Below are 20,841 nucleotides of genomic sequence, written 5' to 3' on the forward strand. Positions count from 1 at the left end.
CAGCACCTTCCCTGGGAGATGTGATTCCTTCCATCCCTCCTTTCCCCTCCCTGCTCCAACAAACCTAATAAGCAACTAGCCAAAACCCTTCACAAACCACAAATCTGGGATGTTCATCTTAGGAACGAGGACTGAAAAATACATAACTGATTAAATAAAAGGAATGAGTTTATACAGAAAGACTAGAATTCACCTGCAGATCTGCAGAAACTGCTTGCTGAAAAGAGAGAAGAACCACTAGAAGAGGAAAACTCCCAAGTGAAAAGCAAGAAAAAAAGCTGAAACCACAAGAGGAAAGATAATGACCCATGTTGTCAAAATATACAGACTTCTACAGAGGATAAACAAAATGCCAGGGTGGGCCAAAGCCAGAAGCTTCACCTGAAAATAAAAAATATCTTGCCATGGGGCCAGTCAGCTGTCCTAATGCAGGACAAGCATACTTCAGCAAGTGTATTTCTGCTGCCCAAGGCTTGCAGTTACCACTTGAGAAACTTAAACCATCTTAAGTAAATAAAGAAAAAGACACATGCACACTAAAACCCTCCAGACTTCACTCAAGAAGGCACATGGACACTTATTTTGTTCTTTTAGTGTTCCTGTGCTTACCCTGTTCTTTTCTGACTAGCTTGTCTAGGTAGGGATATTTGTTACACCGTAACTGTATCTACAACCCCAAGTGTAAGTGTATGTACAAATCCTGAGTGTAAATATCTACATTGCAAAAAATTTGCCAGGAACTTAATAGTGCATGAGCACTTCAGACTTCTCTCTAGGTAAGGACTCAATTTGATTCTGCTAAAACTAATTCCCATCTAGACCAGCCCACATCTGGTGCCGTGCAGCACTGGATTGGCATGTACCAACCTCCAGCCTTGGCCTCAGGCTCCTGTAGGAAGCAGTGCTGAGGATGGCACAGTGATCATAGTCACAAGAGTGACAGGGTTTACTGGAAGATTTATTTTTCTTTGCTCTGACTTCATACACATCTCTATACAGAACTCCCCTACATGACATTTTTTATAAAACAACATGACTGGAAAAAACATCTGCATAACATAGGATTGCACCTTATAAATGATTTATTGTAGTTAAGCAAAAGCTTAGGGGAAAACTTTAATTTTATTTGCTAAAATATAATACCTGAAGAGCTAATAAGTCACCAAGAGCTATTCAAGAGACTGTCTATTACATGAAATCTTGCTAGGACCAGGACACTCAAGCAGTTTATGGCCATCTTGGTTATCTAGGGAAAGGTGAAATGGGTCTAATGTTCTTGAAGTTTTGTGGGGTTTTGAGAAATCCAGACATGCATTTTAATATTTGGAAAATCCTGAGATCAGCAAGACTATCATCTGCAGGATTTAACCACAACTTGGACCTACCTCTTAGCAAGACAAAAATTCCTAAAATTGCTGTAAAAAAAAATCACCACCAACAAAATACCCCATCAAATAACCTCAACTGTGCAAACTAAAAGACCCAAAACAAAACACAATCTTTCTTTTAAAAATGTACACATAATAATGGGATTTTTGCCATAAAACATTTATCTTTAAATGACAGAGTAGAATATCATAATTCATGCTCTCTTCATAACCAAGCTAACTGGATGTGTCACAGTGACTGATTTAAGTAACTTGCAGCTTTTCGCCCACTTGTCTGCAATGTGAGAGAGGTGAGAGTATCTGAAAGGCATTGCAAGATTCATGGGCTCACAGAGCTCTCCTCCTGCCTTCTAGATGGTCCTGTCACCCAGCTACCATCACATCTACCTCTCATGGTGGGATATTTTTTAAACACAAGATATGTGGTTCAACAAAGAAGTGCTGCATGTACACACCAATGTTTTTTGCTGTCGGACACAGTCTTCAAAGTTTAGCATTTCCTCTCTTGCTACTTCTCTTCCCATATTTGAAGTCCAGGAAAAATGGCAACGCAGACCCAACTCTTCACAATCTTTGAGATTTTTAATTGAGTGGGACATTGAAACACCTCCAGTGCTGTCAGCAGGGACTTACAACTAAAAACATAATAACACAATGACTTCCCTTTCGACGTAAGAATCAATCATGTTGAGCAGTCAGATTTACACATCCCTTCATATGAACTAATCTACACCACCATAACAGCTTTACACATTTCTAGTATTTACTTTGGCTTCCTACATCCTCTGTTAATCAAGTCTTATTTTTTCCATGACACAGGCAGCTGTCTTGAACTTTTCTAGAAGCTTATTATGACACACTCTCCTTTGGAAATGAAATCATGGTTGCACAGCTAATGCAACAGCTACAGTAGAGTCACTGCTCATTAAAAAGTGTAAATAGGTGGATTGTGCTGTGTGGTGCAGCAGTGATGTGGCAGCAGTACAGCACTGCTCCAAAATGAGAGAAAAACCTAAAAATATTAAAGCCATTTATGGCACTTATCTCCAACAAAGACACTAATTTCAGGTAATTGGAACAAAGAACACAGTGTACTTTACTCTATTTTAATCTTTTTGCTTGTAGACTGGGCAAATTAACATTGTTTTCTTACTACAAATCTCTGGAGACATCATAATTTAAGAATGTTTTTCTGAACTCTCACACTAAAAAGCAATCAAGTAGCTACTGAGCTTTGCAAGAAGGGGGTGGCATCTTGGTTCATAAATCCACCTTAAAATAAGTTTTCCTGCAGGTAGCCTGGATGGATAAACAGGCTAGACAGAAGCACTGCAAAATCTTCTACCCTCCATCCAGAGCCAGCGTAGCTCACTAAAGCCAATATTTCACACACACCATACTAATAAGCTTAGATGAAAAGACATCCACACTTCTTCAGCATGCCTTATCATTATCTAAATCACTATATGCTGACAAGTAGAGAGGCATGTTGTCCTCTCCTCCCTCCATTCTCCAGAGGGAATGCTTCTATCCCAGAAAGCTGGCTTGCTGCCTGCTGTCCTAGCCCAGTCCCAGTACAGCAATGCCTGATGGAAGTTGCCTAAAACTTCAGTGATGGGAACCCCACTGCAGAAGACGTGTATAAGCATTGCTAAAAGGGAGAGAAATGGAAAAAGGAAAGAAACACGACTTTCACCCAATCTGCAACATATTTTTCTGGAGAAAAGCTATTTTTTTATATTAACCATTATATTTTATGAAAATACCCTTTGAACTTTTCCAGTCGGCTCAAGCGGCCAAGCAGCTGCGGACTGATTCAGTGGTGGAACACGTCTATCTGAGCCTCCCAGAACACACGGATGCTGGGCTTGGTATCTGCCAGACAGATAAAATTCCGGGGAAAAACCTTCCCTTCCCTTCCCTTCCCCCGCCTCCGTGCGCCGCTGGTGCCGCGGAGCGCAGGACGGAGCTCTCGGAGCGGCTCCCGCAGCCCGGCCGGGCACAGCCCCGCATTCCCCGCCCGCTTTCCGCTCCAGCCGGGCACAGCGGGCACAGCCCCGCATTCCCCGCCCGCTTTCCGCTCCAGCCGGGCACAGCGGGCACAGCCCCGCATTCCCCGCCCGCTTTCCGCTCCAGCCGGGCACAGCCCCGCATTCCCCGCCCGCTTTCCGCTGCCGCCCCGCCGCATTCCCCGCTGGCCGGGCACTCCGGGAAGCGCGCTGTTTGCCTTGGACACGGGCACAGTGACACACACGCACACGCAGGTGACTCCATCTCTTGCGACACAGGATCAGGCTTGCTGCAAAGGCTCCTGCTTTCCGCAGTTGTTTCTCTAGGGATGAGGAGGCGGGGTGAAAAGCAGACCCCTTGTTGGAATGAAATTCTAGGGAAGTTCACTCTGAGTGCAGCTCCCTGATAAATCAGCCCAGGCCCCCAACATTTTCTGGTAGCAAAATCTCATTTCTGTTCTACATTTGGGGAACGTTACAACCCCAACTTGGAAGCCTGTTTGTGGCTGACATGTATTTGGACTGCAGGTTTGGCCAAAATCCCACTCCTTGCTGACTTCTGCTGTAGGACATTTGGGTCTGGCATGGAGTACCTGTGCCCTGAAGTAGGAACTCTCTGACTGAAAGATACACTTGCTAAGATGTGGGGCACCGATGGATGTGGGCAGTTTTGACTTTGAACTGTTTCTCAGCTGGTTTTCACCTCTTGATTTTTGGTGTAGCACCAATTTTAATGTGTTTGCTGCCATCTTTTACCTGATGGTATATTCCTCCCATGGGAGAAAGTATCAATGTTTTAAATGTACTTGAGGGAAAAACAGAAACTGAGTTCTCTCTCAGCAATAGGGGCAGTTTCCTTTTCTGGATGGTCTACATATGCTTCATTGCTGTTAGTAATTTTATTCTGAATAAAATTAAATGGAGACTCCTACCTGCCAGGCCTGAGGCAAGCAATTCATGGCTTGAATTGGCCAGCACATGTCCAACACTGCTGGTGATAATGATTCTTCTTTGCCAGCACTGTTTGATTAGGATGCAGAAGGGAGATGCTCCAATTAATGATGGCAAATGCTGTACGAAAAGGCAAATTTCAGAAAGGGAAACAAGCAGAGTTCTTCCAAGTGGGAACAGGTAAAGTAAGGTTGCAGAGCTCAGCCTCACTGGTCGCTTCCCTCCTATTTCTGTCTGCAGGCTCTTTGGCCAACATGAGGGGTGATTCACAACTTGGAACTTGTGTCCCCCCTCACCCTCTGTCTCTTTTTCATCACTGGTCTGGCAGGGTAAATGCTTCCCACATGATCCTTGAGCCAAATCTTGCTGGAACTGCAGTTGTCTCATGGTGGTTTCATTCTAAATATCTTATCTGCTATGCTGTCTTCTGTAGTTAGGAACTGCTCACATTTTCTGTTTTCTTAATAGAATGCATCTTTTGATAGGCACAGTAAATCTGGGACCGGGATCTGAGGAACAAAAAGTCCAGTATTGCACAATTGGTTTACATATAATCTAAAGATTTCATTTGTAATGCTTTCCTGCAGTTAAAGAAAATCCACTGCCAAGTACAGTAACTGAAGTATTCAGTAAGCATAATTTGTTGTATTTGATACTTCTGACCACAGATGGGTAACATTTCTTACAGTCTTTTCTGATGACCATGTGGTGAAGAGGTTCAATAAAATATTTTCTTTTGCCATGGGTTGCTGAATGGTACCAACATCTCCAAGTATTTTTGTTCAGGATTCAAATATGCTGCATGACTGGTCACCAGTATTAAACAATATGGTTTCTACTTCCTACCCAGAAGCCAGGTCTATCTGGAAAATTTTAAAAGGCTATGGAATGAGGGAGAAAGTAAATTTCAGAAAATTCAGCAGTCTTCTCTTGCAAAATAAAGTACCTCATATAAAGCTGGACATGTGCAGTTCAGATTTGAAAATACCCACCTTCTTTCTGTGCTTGCAGATACACCTTCCAAGATGATGTTTTACTCAAGACATCTACTCCAAGTCCTTCCTTGTACATGTATGCCTCCAATTTTTTATTGCAAAATGTGCAAACAGTTGAATTTACTGCTTTGAAATATAAATGCGAACTTGAAGGTTCACAGACATGCTTACTTTCATATGGCACATACTTCAAACTGCTTTACATATTTACTGGTTCTCTGAATGTCTGCTTTATATCATGATGTGGCTGGCTAAGTACAGCACTTCAGGTGTGTAAGGAGCATAGAGAATCTAGAAGCCCAAGGGCCTTCTTGGTTGCTGGGATCTTCAGCTCAAAGTTCTCTTCTCCCATTGACTTCTTGCCATCATAAAGAGCAACGACGAGCTGGAAGCAATTGAGGCCCTTTGATGTGGTGTCCAGAGAGAAGTCTCAAAACTGGTGAAAAAAGTCAAACAGGGGCAGAGTGTTGTCTCCTGAGATTTCTGCCTTCTGTGTTTTTATGTAAATATGTGTTTAACGCTTTTAGGCAGAGGACCTCTCTCCTCTACCACCCATCTCTTTATCCTGCTTTTGTGCACCCTGGTATTCAGGCTAACAAGTTTTAAAACACATCCTAAGATGTATTCATTAGAGAACAAGATTAACACCCAAATTCAAGCAATAGCAAAGTCGATGAACTAAACTGTCAGCCTGTCCCAAAAACCTTATCAAAACAGTTTGCTGTCTGTGGCTGGAGGCAACTTGATATTTTATCTTGTAATTCAAGCTCTGTGACTTCTCCTTCTAGAAATTGCCTAGGATACTAAAACTCACAGCTTCCATTAGGATGTTATTTCTAAACCTACCAGTCAATTAACAAAGGGAAAACAAAACAAACAAAAAAAAAAAACCAAAAACAAACCAACAAAAAACAAATGAAAGACCAAACAAATGAAAAACAAAACAAAAAGACACCTATATTTTGATAGTTAAGGCCTGTAGTCTGCATCTATGACTGGTGAATATTGTTCATTAACCTCAAAGCTGTAACTACTTTTCTTTCAAGAAATTTCATAGAATCATTAAGGTTGGAAAACATCTCCAAGATCATAAAGTCCAACTTTTGACTGAACACCACATGCTCCCTAAACTATATCAAGAACTGCCACATCTCCTTGCTTACTGAATACCTCCAGGGACTCCACCATTTCCCTGGGGAGCCTGTTCCAATACTTAACCACTCTTTCAGTGAGGAGATTTTTTCCAACCGGACCATTGTGCGGTATAAAAAGATTTGCAAATGTCTCCAGTGTATATGCAAGCAGCCAGCACTGTTGTATAGGATAGTTTTCTGTAGCTTCATAGAGCAGATAAGGAGCAATTATTTTTTATAAAACCTCTAGAAACACAGTATTGTTGTTACTGGCCTTTAAAAAAATAACCTCAATAAACCTTGCTTTATATAACCAGCTGTTGGGAAAACATTTCATATGTTGAAAAGAGATTGAATAACAAAAGCTGAATCCTGTCTGCCTTTGCTACTTATACAGGTAATCTTCTGGGGGCTCAGATGACTTAAATACTGTGTTATATAAATGAAACTGGAAGTTTAAACACCCTACATAGGTTTCACAACCTTTACAGTATTCTAAATGCTTTCTCAGATAAATTATTGGTCAACCTAGAATATTATATCAAAAATTACGTATTTCAAACAAAGATTTGGTTAAAAACCCAAACAAAATCTCTTCTGCATATCAGGGAACAGAATACATAAATTAAATTATTTGAAAATTGTGAAAGAATGAGAAACTAGTAAGCATGCATATTATCTGTGCCATAAATTCAGTGACAATACATGTGAAGTGGATGGAATGAATGGAATCTATTAACAAAATGCATTTACTGGGCCCCAAACCAGAAAATGTGTTGTCATTTGCTGGAACCAATGTAAATAAGTATCTTCCAAAGATTACAACAATCAACAAGGGGACCTTCCTGTGTCTAACAGGACTATGTGTTTAATAATTTTTCTTTCTTCCTATTGGTGTTTGAACTTGGTCACATACATTCCTCTTAATGTGAGAGTTTAGAACCTATTTGTAGACACTCATCCTGTCTACAGCACCTTGTTTCAATGAAAATTTGATCTTGAAACAGACAGAAGGATGGAAGTAGGGGGACATTATTGTACCAGCTACTCATGATCTACTAAAAGTTTTTTCTGCCCTTTGAATGGAAGGGAAGGCTTACAAGAAAACACCAGCACAGAAACACTGCCCTGAAAACCTGCAAAGCCTCCCTCTGGGGCAGGAGGAAAGTCCCAGATGCCTCCACCCCTTCCACTGGCATCACATGCTGCCCTGAGCCTTTTTTGAAGTAAGTTTTGCTCTGCATGTTGTTCACATGCCTTTTGCCTTTTTATGTGATGCTTTTTGCTCCACTTCTCTGGGTTTTTCAGAGTGTGAGACCACTGTCTAGTTTAGAACAAGCTTTTGCAATTCAGACTTACATTTATCAAAGGTCTTTGTCGATTTCTGTTTCAAACGTACTTCTGGGACACAGGTAGGCTCTTCTGAGTGTCACTGATCTTAGGAATCCTAGCTAGTTTGGGATATTTCATGCACTCCTGCAACTCCTGTTCCTGTCTCCCAGTCACGGTGAACTCAACCTTCCCAATAATACTGCTACTCCTCCTTTCCATGGGTCTCCTCCTTGGTGTGTTACCTCTGGCTGACTCCCAAGTCTCCTGCATCCCCCTTGAGGAGGACTGAGATCTCCACATTTCTGCCTGGCTGAGACTGACACATGTGGATGTGAGCAGGGTCAGGGATGGGATAACATAGGAGGAGGAAAAATTGATAGAAACATCAAAAGGCCTAAAAAGATAATCTGCACACTTAAAGCTATGGCACCCCCTTGTAAGAGAAAACACCTTACTTCAGGTTGCATAAGGTACAGTTCACACTTTAAAATAATTGTGCTCTTTTGAAAAAGGCAGGTAGATCTGCCTTGGGCTATCTGGAAATTCCCTCTGATCGAACTCCATTTCCACACAAGCAGACAGTACCTTAATATCAAGTGACCCTCTGCCCTCTCGAGTGAGGCTGAAATCAGCCAGCTGGTTCAAAACCTGCAGGAGAAACGGTGGAGAAAACTTGCCCAGTACAAATGTAAAATAAAACCCTCAGCACTGCTGCTGTCAGTGCCTTTACCAAGCATTGGCAGTGGGATGCAAGGGGATTTGGGAGCACTGCCCTGAACTGCCAAGCACAAACCTGGTCTCAAAACCACAGCTTGCACCTCATGACAACAGGCACTCAGAGCTGCCAAAACATATAATACACATTTCATACCAGGCCTGAAGAATGGAGAGACACTTGAGAATCTCTACTCTCACTCCTGGGACTCCTGCTGCCCCAGGCCTCACGCCTCTCCCTGCCTTGCGCTGCCCTCCAAGGTCACAGCAGCCCCCAGCTGATGTCACAGCTCCTGCATCCTACAGGTGTGGGGTCTCACCATCCCAAGCCTCCTTGTACTTATCCCATGCTGACCCAAGTGCTCTTGTCTCTTCCTTCTGCCTCTTACATTACCCCAGACTGCAGTATTCCCTCCTGCATGCACACACACACACAAACCCTCGCATTTCCTTCCCCCATTTTTCTGTCTCTGAAGTTAGACAATTTTAATATTTTTATGTTAATTTCTTCTGAATAACAGCCTTTCTGGAAAACAAAAGGTTTCCCAGAGTACTGGTTTCTTTGGAAATATTCCCATAGCCAACTGCAAGCTGAAATAATAACAGTAATAGGAAAATTTCCACATAAGTATATAAGAGTTTTTTCGACAACTGGTGAAAAAGGTTGTGGAGTTCTTTTTGGTTGTTTGGGGTTTGGGATTGGTCTATTTTTTGACATTCTCAAGGAAGTTTTCCCCTCCAGCCTCCCAAATCCCCCCTCCTGCCAGGACAAGGGCACAAAGCGGAGTCTTGTTGCAGTTTGCTTCAAGAGAGGGAGAGGCAGTGACCTTGTTTACCGAGAGCAGCCTCAGTGTGTGCGAGCAACGAGCTGTGTGGAGAGGCTGCCTGCCTTGGCTGCCATTCCACTCTTGTTAAAGACCACAGGAAATGATGGACATTTCTAAACCGGAAAAATTTGCATGCAAGCTTGGGCTAACCACAAGAAAATAAACCACACGGCAAGAATCATAAGGCTCATGGCAGAAGAGGAAAAGCTGACAACTTTTGATTCATGTGCTGTTAAAGGTTATGATGCTGCCATCTAACATTATGGAAATAAAGGCACTGTTTTGAACACTAAGCAGGTAGCTGCTTCAGCAAAAAAATGCAGGGTTTGTTCTTTTCCATGTATTTGTATGTGAGTTGGTGGTGAAGTTGGGCTGGTCTCGAAGAGACAGTGACACAGGATTGGAGAGAGCCAACTCATATGCAGAGCATACAAGCCCTCGCTTGCTTTACTGGAGCCAAACCATCTGGAGCACAAGCCTACATAAGTCTGCCCTAGTCTGGCTTCCATCTCCCTCAACTTCTGGAGTCTTAATGTCTTCTTCCACCTTCATAAAGCGAGGGTCCAACAGACAGGAGCAGAGCCAGCAGCCCCATTATAGTCAGTGTGAGTGGGTGAAAGATGAACAACCACATGGCTGCAATCCTACCTTTTTGCCTTTTGCTCTGATAGCCACAAACTTGAAGATTTTCCTTTCAGTTGGTTGTTGGTTCTTCTCAGCTTACCCTGTCTTTCTCTGTTATGCTCCAGTTCCACAGGCTTCTTAAAAAAAAAAAAAAAAGAAAAATTATTTAAAAGGTATTGTAAAGGCAGGCATACATTAAACACCATCTAATTTCCATGTAGGATTTTTCTTATAGCATGAACATGTTTGTTAACTACTAAAATATCACAAAGAGTACAACCATCTCATATGTTGTGCTGGCAGAAAGAGAGGAAAAGCATTTCAGATCTTAGCTTCCACCAGTGACTGGCACACTTAGGGGCTTGGCAAGGAAAGGAACTACTGAACAACCTTCTGCCAGTACAGAGATTTCCCCTGAGCTGGTACTGGCATACTGTTCTGAGGGTTGTCTACACATGGGGCTGCCAGGAAAGAGTGGAGAAATCACAGAAGGAAAAGATCCTTATCTAGTTCCATCCCCCTGCCATGGTCAGAGACACTTTCAACTGGACCAGGCTGTTCAGAGGGAAGAAAATTTTGCTCATCGCCTTTGTACCAGTGATCCCATGCAGGCACAGAGTGGAGGAAGATAAAGCAGAGAAGCACAGTGGTACTTGGTGCTTTAAAAATCTCTGCCTTCTGACAGGGCTGAAGGGCTTCATGAAGGTTTCCCAGCACACTGCCACATATGGGTGCTGCAAAGAAAGTTTCTGTGTCCTCCACCAAATTTTTCTCATGACCAGTTCTCTTAAATCATGGAGGGCATTAAAATGAAAGAAGAAAGGAGCCCAAAGGGGAAAAAAGGACAGGAATACTTGCAAGATGAGAGAAAGCACACTGGCAAGCAACAGCTGTTACCAAATAAGCCCAAAAGGCTGCAGCTGCTCATTTTTCTCTAGGTTTAAAGCAATAGCTTGCAGGACGGCTGCTGGAGCTTTGCAGGGGCCCAAAGAGCCAGGCAGGGATCATCAGCTATTTGCAGTGTGGAATGTCAACACAAGCACAAAACCCAGAAGATATCATAGAATGGTTTGGGTTGGAAAGGACCTTAAATATCATCTAGTTCCAACTTCCTAACCATGGGCAGAAACACCTTCCAGTAGGATCATATTGTTCAGGCTTTATCAGCCTGGCCTTGAACACTTCCAAAGATGGGGCATCTACAGCTTCTCTGGGCTACCTGTTCCAGTGCCTTCCTCACAGTGTTTTTACTCCTTTCCAAAAGTATTTTCTGTTTTTGGTGATAGCCTTGGTCTGCCTGCTACATAAAACTTCCATGAGGTTTGTGAAGCTGCCTATCTTGATTCCATCTACAATGAAAATGCAGCAGGCTTCCCTGAGAGTCAGGTGAAAATATGATTTCTAAAATGGGAATCCATATGAACAGCATTTTGAGACTAAGCCTGTTGTTAGAGAGGGGTTTCAATTTCCTTAGATATCCAGTGTTTGCACCACATTAAAAAAGAGACAAACAGCTTGTAGTGATTGTTTGAAATCCACTGCCTGTGTGTGCATCCAGACTTGAGTGCTGACAGAATGGTAAGACACAGGAGGACCTCCTGAGTCTTACCAATACCTGCTGCTAGGAATTGTGTTAGCGCAGGATCTAAAAAACCCTCAGTAAAAAATTCCTCTCCCACAACTACTGACCTTTGTTGTCTCTGCTTATTCCAGTACAAACTGCCTGTGGATAGACAGACAGAGATGCTGCAGACCCTGGTACTCTTTTTACAGCAAACACAGACATCAGGGTCTGTATTCCCAAAGGTACTCAGGCATCTTGTACACACCACAGCCACAGGGGTCAGCTTCCCATCTGCTGCAGGTTCCTATTCCTGTAGTGGCTTTCTCCTTTCAGATCCTGAAAACCAGGGAGTGGATATCAATGTATATCTTACATTTAATGTCTCTGAGCATCATTTACAGTAAAGGTAGATCCTGAAGGTATGAAACAGGTAAGTGAAAGCTGGAGGGAAGAGTCAACTGAAATTACAAATATTTGAGAGCCTGAGCATACAGCTACTGAGAAATGAAAAAAAAAAAAAAGCTTTATTTATTCATAGATGGAAAAAATAAACAGAAAAATCAATACAATGTCCCTCTATGCTGCACATACTCAGATTAAGATGCTTCTGCCTCCTGTAAAAATTTAACAAAGCATAAATGGACTGTGCTCTTCTACTGCTCTGGAGGCATGGAGGAGGGATGAATTAGTGTCAGACACCAAAATGGATGAAGTAGCCACTTCAGCTCTGCAAGACAGCATGAAACAGTGTGAGACAACCACCAGCCATGTGCAAGCACCAGGCTGCCTCCTGGCTGAGTCAAATTCCAGCATGTAGAGAGCACGGAGGGACAGGCTACTGCTGCTGCTGCAGATGGACCTGCACAACAGAGATGAACACTCACTACAAGGCAGGGAGATGCTGGTTGGGCCTGGAGATGTGGAGAGATTGAGAGCAGAGAGGGATTTCAGCATAATGATCTTCATCATTGTAGGATTTTGCCCTTAATCTCCCCCACTTGCCAGGAGAAGCTACAACCAACTCAAATTATTTAAGTAGGGGCTGTCTACGTGCTGTCAGCAAACTGTTTGAAGTTCTTGCTATTGAGGGTGAGGGATAAGCAGCTTTTATGCAGAAAAACCTGGCACTTCAAAACTTTTAAAAATTCAGACATCACACAAGGAAGTCTTTAAAAGCTGCCACTGATAGAGATTTTGTGTAAAGAACAACTGCCTTTCCCTCAAACAGCAGGGAGGTAAAGAAATGGCACTCTCCTCTCCCAGTGTGCTGAAAGCAGCTATGGGCTAAACCTGACAATTTAAAATAGAAACGGAATGTAAATGCAAGAATCCAAAAATGTGTTAGATGGCAGGCATATAAAAAAAGGTTGTCAATAATTTCTACTAATTGTTATGTGTATGGAAAGCAATGAGTGCACAGCCCTCTGAGTTACTGAATTGTCTCAGCTCTGGATATCCACACAATAGTGTGTTATTAACTATTGGTTACAGGCAGCTTGAAAAGTGCCACAGTACAGATAACCCTGACCAGCTCTCCTGCACACTCTCAAACATGTGGGGAGCAAGCAGTGTCTGCTCTCTATCATAACCCTACTAGAAATCAGTCCTTCATTAGTCTGGGGAAAGCCCAAATCTTTTCACGGACACACATGAATTATGTTCCACCTGTGTGCTATATATCTATTCTGCTGTTATATTTACTGCACTTTCACTTAGTATCAACACTATTCACATATTGCAAACAGGAAAACTGAGTCAGGAAGTTTGGGAACTTCTTTTATGTCACGGATTAAAAAAATACTTAAAACAGCACATCAGTTCCTGTATTGAACAATAGACTAATAAATTCTAGTATTGCATATGCTATATAGTAAAATTTAACAATCCCTTATTCTTTAGATTAAGTGTCTGCTCACACAAAGTACACCCTGAAGCGCTCAGCAACAATATTTTTATCATCTATCCAGGTTCTTATATGGCTCCCATCACTGCAGCACCTGCTTTTATGGTAGCTGTGAAATACAGACCCATAGCATCTATTATGGAATCAGAACCAGGAAACATTGTTTGTCCAACTACTATATAAGCCAACAAAGGAAACTAAACTAGAATTGCAATGAGCTCTGAGCTCTTTTTATGATGCTGGATCAGTTGACTTTTACTTCATTGATCACATATTGTTATTGTTAAGATTAGGTATAAGAATCATATGGAAGAAAGTTACCATTTTGTGAGAGACTTAATTTTGCAGAGAAGGAGGGAAGAGTGTGATTCCCATTTCTTCTCTTACAAACCCCTCAAAACAGAGAATATTTGTCTTGCTGTCAACTATCAATAACAATTGATGGTTGACAGCAAGACTCCTAACTTTTCTTCTGAAGAAAAACAGGGAAGGAGAAATGAGAAGTGCACACAAGAAGTAAGTGCACGTACATCCCATCTGTTATGACCTGCCTCTCAGAACAAAATGGTATTATCTCCTCAGGGAAGGACCACTTCATTTTGCTCCCACAGTCATTAACATCTTCAGAAAGTAAATACAAGAGACAGCATTGGGCATTGTTTTGTACTCTGCAGGGATATGATTGATGGTGCAAGACTGTGGAAGAATCAAGACTGTGAGAACATAAAGCTTTTTTTCATGTGCCCCTTTCTCTTGTGAATGTGGTGCACTTTAGTAATGAACATGCTCAGTTATTGTAATCTCAGACAAAACCAGGAGTTTTGCTTCTGAGGAATCATTCACGTGAACAGGATGAGACAGCCAGTGTGGGGCTGAGGTGCAGCTCTGCCTGCAGCTGCAGCACAGCAGATTTGCTGCAGAGAGTGGAACTGCACAGGGATTGTGTGGAAAGTACCCTCAGAGCTGAAAACAAAGTGGATGAGAGGTAAAGTGGGGTGGTGGTGTCCCTTTGGCAATGGGGAGGTGTAGGGAGCAGTATGTGCAAGAGGGAAGGGAGTTTGCAAGTCAAATGGACATGATATAAAATCAACCTGAGAACACTGATTATCTAGAATGCCATGCATATGGAGATGCATTAAGACTTCCCCTAGGAAAGGTTCCCCAGGAACTCCCACAACAAACAGGCTGCAGCAGTCAACCATCTGACCAGTAGGTCAATGGAATCACAGGAAGTTTTCCTCCCAGATTTACCTCTCAGTCATGGTCAACATTACTTTGCCAAGGATCAGTCTCAGCTTTCATGAGTGTCTCAGACAAACTCTTAGTCTGCAAAACACAGGAATTCTAGAAAGCAAGACAGAGAAGGAGCCACCCACCAGAGCAAATGTGAGGTCTGGGCCAGGAGGTGTTTGGCAGGGAACATTATGACAGGTCAGAAAACATGCAGAAGCAAACATGGGGCTTGAGACAGAAACAGTGTTTGTGCTGTAAGTGCTGGATTTAGGTCTACGTTTCAGACAAGACATCTCTCATATGCTGTCTCAAGCTCTAGGGCAACCAGCCTGTACATGAAATCTGTCTTTCTTGATTAAAATAGAGGCCAGAATCTTCTTAGTTTATCCACTGGAATATCAAGTGGAAAAGAAGATGTTCCTTCATAGGAAAGATATTTCTCTGACAGTGTCACTTCACAAAGATGTCAAAATGAGTCAGGGAAAACACCTGCAGTGGTGTTTGTTCTCTGTTTCTGAGGCAGGGGAGAGAGGAGAAGAGAGGGCTGATGGATGCCATTTTGAAAGGAGCTTTTCTGGGCCACCCATGGGTGTAGGTGATGCCCATGCTGACAGACATCGCTAAAGGATGAAGCCAGGGAAGGAGGCACAGGTTCTGCAGCACCCAGGATCTCCCAGAATCAAGCACTCGGAGTGGCAGAGCATAACACAAGTCCAGACCCACTGTGGCTGTCAGAGTTCCTTTGTCTAGGGAATTAGGTCCCACCTGTGCTCCAAGGCTATGGAGGGTTACACTTAGAAACAGCCCTGCACAGGCAGGCCTCCATAGGCCCCAAAAACGAACACTTCCTATTCCTTAGCTTGTTTTTGAAGCCTTAGTGTGGCACCCTAAGTGGTTGGAGGAGTGACTTCCTCTAAGGCCCTGGTGCTCATCCTGCTCTGACATGGAAGCTTCTGGGTGGGTGCTTTGGGAAGGGGAATGCTACGCAATTCCATCTCCACTGGAAAGTGACTGCATGGTGGAGACAAAGAAGCACGTGGGGGTGAAGGTCATGGGACTCAGGGACTCTGATACTTGTAGGGTTTGGGTCACTGTTTCTAGACAAGAGCCTGTTTCAGAAGCAGTGGCATGACCTCCCTCCTGCCCTTCACTGGGTCCGGTCCCTCTGTCAGACACACCAGCTGGGAACAATCTTTTTCTGACCTCAGGTCTCAGCCTACATGACAGAGAGGACATCAAGTGATAGAATTTCCTACTTCTTCCAGAGCTTGGCTCAGAACAAAAAAAAAATTAGAATCCCTGGGTCTCTCTTCTGTCCTCTGATGCTGGCACCTCTCCTCCCTGGAGAATTCAGGGAGGGGAAAATAAAAGGTCTAGTGTGGCTAAGCCTGTGTGTCTTTTTACCGCAAACACCTTCTGTTCTGGCCTATGCAGTTGCTTTCACAGCTGGAAAGGGAATATTTTTTACCTTAAATAAGAAGGAAAAAGGACTGGACTGTTTTCAGTGTGCTCTAGGGAGCTTCAGGAAGCCACATGAAACTGAAATGCTCTCCATCACACCTCTGGCATCTCTCCACAGCTCCCTGGGTGTCACTGTGAATTAAGTTATGTTGGCTACAATTTTTTGCAGGACATAACCCATCAAAGATAAACACATGGAAAATCTCTGGCTTTGGTAGTAATTAACATAGTTATCTTGATGGTGAAACCACACGATCTTCCCTCAGGCCTGACCTGAGGCATTCTGCCTTAGTGTGCCTGTACCATGCTCCAAATTTTGAGGTGACCCTGAAATGACACTTTGTACTGCCTGCCTCAAAGGCTGGGTGAGAAGGTCTAAGGGGAAGCTGAAACCTGTAAGAGCTGAGATTCTGCTTTCAGCTCAGATGTCAGGTTCAGAGCCCTACCAGGACACAGGCAGGAGGGAACAGAAAGTGTGCCCACTCTCTATAAAACACTCCTCAGGTATCAAGCATTTCCTGTGATGTTCTCCCACCAGAATAGCCAACCCCTCCAGTAAGCTGGGTGACCAGTGTGGTCCTTCCAGCCAGTTTCTGCTCACTGGCTCTTCCCATGGATAGCCTTCCATCTGCCTTCCTTCAGAGGCACTGTGCAATACCCGGAGAAGTTCTTTGGGTTTTGTTTTCCTCCCTTGCTGGCACCCCCACATGGCAGTGACTCAGGATGTAAGCCATCCCAGCCCCAGGAGCAGCCCACATGGGAGCATGACAAGACTTTTTCAAGGACTAAACACTGCAGCCAAGGGCTCTGAAGAATTCATGTGGCTTATTCCTGAGGAAAGGTGAGAAAAGGAGAGATGTGGCCATGGCTGCTCTCTTTCCATCTGAATATTCAAATAGAGAAAGCCTCCTTCCCCACGCAGATGTATGGACAGGGTGGTTAACATGGCCTTCATTCAGACAGGGCTGGGGACTGAACAGTTTACATTTTCTCCCTCTTTTCATATTATTTTTAAGAGACAAGTGTTTAATACGCTGGGACTGACCCCAACCTTATACCAGTACAACTTGGACTTCAGTGATGTGTATTTCTATTTATACTGGAAGAAGAAAAAACAGAATCACTTTCTACTCATAGCAGCACTACAAAGATGAGAAGAAAAAGGACTGTGAGTTGCTCTAAGACGAAGTTGTCATAGCAGCATAATTACATTTGAGTCTACTTTGTACAAAAGCAGACTGCCAGAACCTCATTTTGGAGGGAGAATTGCTGTCAGGAGAAAAGGGGAGGGCTGTGCTGCTCCAACTAAATTGTGTTAGACAGCAAACAGCAAACTGGATCTGCATCTCCCTACAAATGAACCTCCTTGTATGAAACCTAGCAGGCCATTTTCATATGTTGTGAATTTGGAAAGAGATCACATGAAACATTTCTTCATGGAGTTTGAGGGAAGTAGATAAAATTTTAAACTACAGAGCATAACAATCTATTAATTATAGATGCAAGCAGTGTTTTCCAGAGGTTACATTGTCACTGAATTAAAATTTAAACATTGATGAATTGGTGAGATAAGTAACTGTTGAATAAATAATTTCAGTGATCATGTAAATGATGGCTTCCCTGACCATCAGTTTACAATCCATTTTTTAGATGCTCTGATTGTGTAAAAAAAAAATCCCAAACAGATATCCAGAAAAGACAAATCAAACCAAAAGGCACCCTAATTGTTCATTCTCTGGTATTCATATAGGCTGGCTGCTCAGTGCAGACATACATCAAAATGAATTTCTCGTGGATGTCAGCTCTGGAAATTTTGTACACCTCTTTGCATCTTGGCAAAGTATCCTAAGGAGAGACATTTTCCCACTGTGACATGGCATATTCACACCACATGCACAGTGTCTCTTGGAGGTTAGGAGACTGCCTTTACTGCACACACCTACAATGAGAATTTCAAAAGCCTTGGGCAGTGGCTGCTGGGGTGGAGGTTGCAGGCAGCGTGTTCCCTTTTCTTGTGAGAGCCTCACGCCCTCTTAGTAACCCTGAGTCAGCAGAGCAGGACAATAGATACTTGGTGCTGTCAGGGCAATTTCTTTCAACAGCTTTAAAATCATAGAGTCACAGAATGAGAATCATAGAATGGTAGGAAGAGATGTTAAAGATCCACTAGTTCCAGCCCTTCTGCTGAGGGTAGGGATGCCACCCACTAGACCAGGTTGCTCAAAGTCCCATCCAACTTGGCCTTGAACACTTTCAGGGATGGTGCATTGGCAGCTTCTCTAGGAAAACTGTTCCAGTGTCTAACCGTGCTCACAGGAAAGAATTTCTTTCTAATATCTAATCTAAACCAAATCTCTTTCAGCTTGAAGCCATTCCCCCTTGTCCTAGCACTGCATGACCTTGCTAAAAATTCCTCTCCATCTCTCTTTATACTCCCTTTAGGTACTGGAAGATGCTAAAGGGTCTCAACAGAACCTTCTTTTCTCCAGCTTGAACAACCCCAGCTCTCTCAGCCTGTCTGCATAGGAGAGGAGTTCCCCCTCTATGATCATCATCTTGTCCCTCCTCTGGACTCATTCAGAGTTTATGTTTTATATGAATAATTTGAAAATTGTCTTTTCTATAGAGAAATAGACAATAAGTGACATAAACCAAAAAATGAAACATGCTCCAGACGGCTCAAGATTACTAACCAGAAATAAGCAGATACACAAATTCTGCAACAACCTGGAGCAGAAGAAAGCAAAACTATACAAAGTCTGAAGCTGAAGGTCAGAGAAGTAAAAGAAGGGAGGCTATGTCAGCAGTAAAGCAGAAAGAATGTATTTGCTAGCAGAGAAATTATTATAGCTAACCAAAACTTTCATCCAGAGTAAAATAAAATTCCTCTGTAACCTTTTTTTTTTTTCTTTCATTTGACACCATTATTTCTTTTTCAGAATATAAAGACTTTTTTTTAGTTGATGGTTTGTATAACCTTTCTGCTTTGCTTGTGAGGAAAATCTTTATTGTGAAAAAAGGTGTAATTGATGTGGTGTCTGAAAACAGCACCTATCATATGCTGAAATAGTATTTCTGAATTATAAGCAGCTTCATTCATCTCCAGAAGACATTTGTGCTGAAGCTTCACTGTGACCATCTAAGTGTCAACATCATTAAAAATTTTGCAGCCACTTTAAGTTTACTTTCAAGAGAGGAGATGTGTCCTACCAATCTTTCTTCCTATATTGATGGCTGCATCTATATTTCTGAACAGTCAATATTGTCTGTGCTATATTTTATTTTTGTGGTAAACACTAGATAAAATGAAAATGCTATTAGTTTTCTCTTGAATTTACCAGTCTGGCAAAATACCCTGATTCACTTTCCAGGTAAACATTCACATTAAAATACATCTTATGGGCTCCTACATTTTTATTCTTGTCATTTTACAGTCATTAACATTATCTACCTCTGAGTTAAACTTCTCCTTTTTCTTAGGAGTGACATTCAAAAAAAAACTTCAAAAGTTTTGTTTGTTTGGTTGGTTTGGTTTTTTACAAAACATGGAGCTGGAGCTTCCTGATTGCTAGGTTGGATGTTGTGCTGGGGTGGAGTAGGTTGATATTAAGAGGACAACACCAGCACCCAGCACAGCTGCCAAAAGAAGACAAGACCTAATTTTCAGCCATTTGGTTCATTTTCCAAAAAAGCTGCAAGCTCACATTCCTTGCTAGGGCTGATGAAAACCTTGGAATGTCCTTGGGGAGTCAAGACTGTGAGGAGACCCACAGTGCTGCCCAGGGCTGCCCCACAGAGCCCTGGGGGCAGAGGGGAGCTTGTGGAACCACATCAGATCTTACTGCCAGATATAAACTCCTCTTTCAGTCAAAGCATTTGCTCCCATCTCTAGTAAAGATTTGTTCCTATACCCTCCGTGTGTTTTCTAAACATAAGTTATCTGATCACCTTCTCCCTCTTTCCCATCTGCTTTGAAGCATAAGAAAACACTGAAACCAACAGCTGTTTGCCCAAGTAAGAAACAGCAGCTGCCCATCACATCCTGGGGACAGCAGAAAAGCCACAAAAGTCTGAACACAGCTGGGAGCCACAGCATGGCCTCCCCCCTTGCAGGAGTCCTAATACAGCCAATTCCCCAATCCCACAGCTGCCATTCCTGGGCCATGACAGGGAGACAAGGAGATGTTATTTAGTGCTCTTAATTGACATCACCACCTCCCTGTTTGTATCCAGAGCTGCTCTGAAGACCTGGTATCTGAGCATCTAACTATGAGCTCTCACAGAGCTGCTGTGGGAGCACATCCCCTCGTCCCGGGATAAGCCAGAGCTGTCGCAATGCCCTGCTTTCCCCTGCAGCCTGGATCTGCCTGTAGCTCCAAGGACACCGCTCAACCCACATGTCTTCAGGTTCACTTTATCCTCATTTCCAATGATCTCATTCTTGCCCCTGTCCTGTGTTCTGCCTCTAACTATACTTTCTCAGCAGCTCAGTTTATCAAATTAGGAATCTGGTTCACGTGGGAGAAAAATGCATTATGTTCCCTGTTTATTCTTCAGCTGGATCAGTTTCCCAATGTGGTCCACTGGATGGATACAGAAATACTTCTGCTAGCTTGAGCATAAGGCTACTCTGGGGTCAGGAACAAACACCTGGGGGCCAGGGAAATGTTTCAAGACAGATCAGCTCCTTTAACCAGAATTCAGGAT

At 42.9% G+C, this 20,841-nt stretch overlaps 1 long non-coding RNA gene across 1 annotated transcript; it reads right to left on the reverse strand.

The window, feature by feature from the left end:
• Positions 1-1,951: 1,951 nt before the first annotated feature.
• On the reverse strand, positions 1,952-11,565 carry LOC110469750 (uncharacterized). Its single transcript, XR_014953385.1, has 2 exons — positions 3,647-11,565; positions 1,952-3,263 (listed from the first exon to the last, which is right to left on the reverse strand). It is a non-coding gene; the product is annotated as an uncharacterized LOC110469750 (long non-coding RNA).
• Positions 11,566-20,841: the final 9,276 nt, after the last annotated feature.

Source organism: Lonchura striata, chromosome 2, assembly GCF_050655825.1.
Source record: "Lonchura striata isolate lonStrDom1 chromosome 2, ASM5065582v1, whole genome shotgun sequence".
Classification (NCBI taxonomy): Eukaryota; Metazoa; Chordata; class Aves; order Passeriformes; family Estrildidae; genus Lonchura; species Lonchura striata.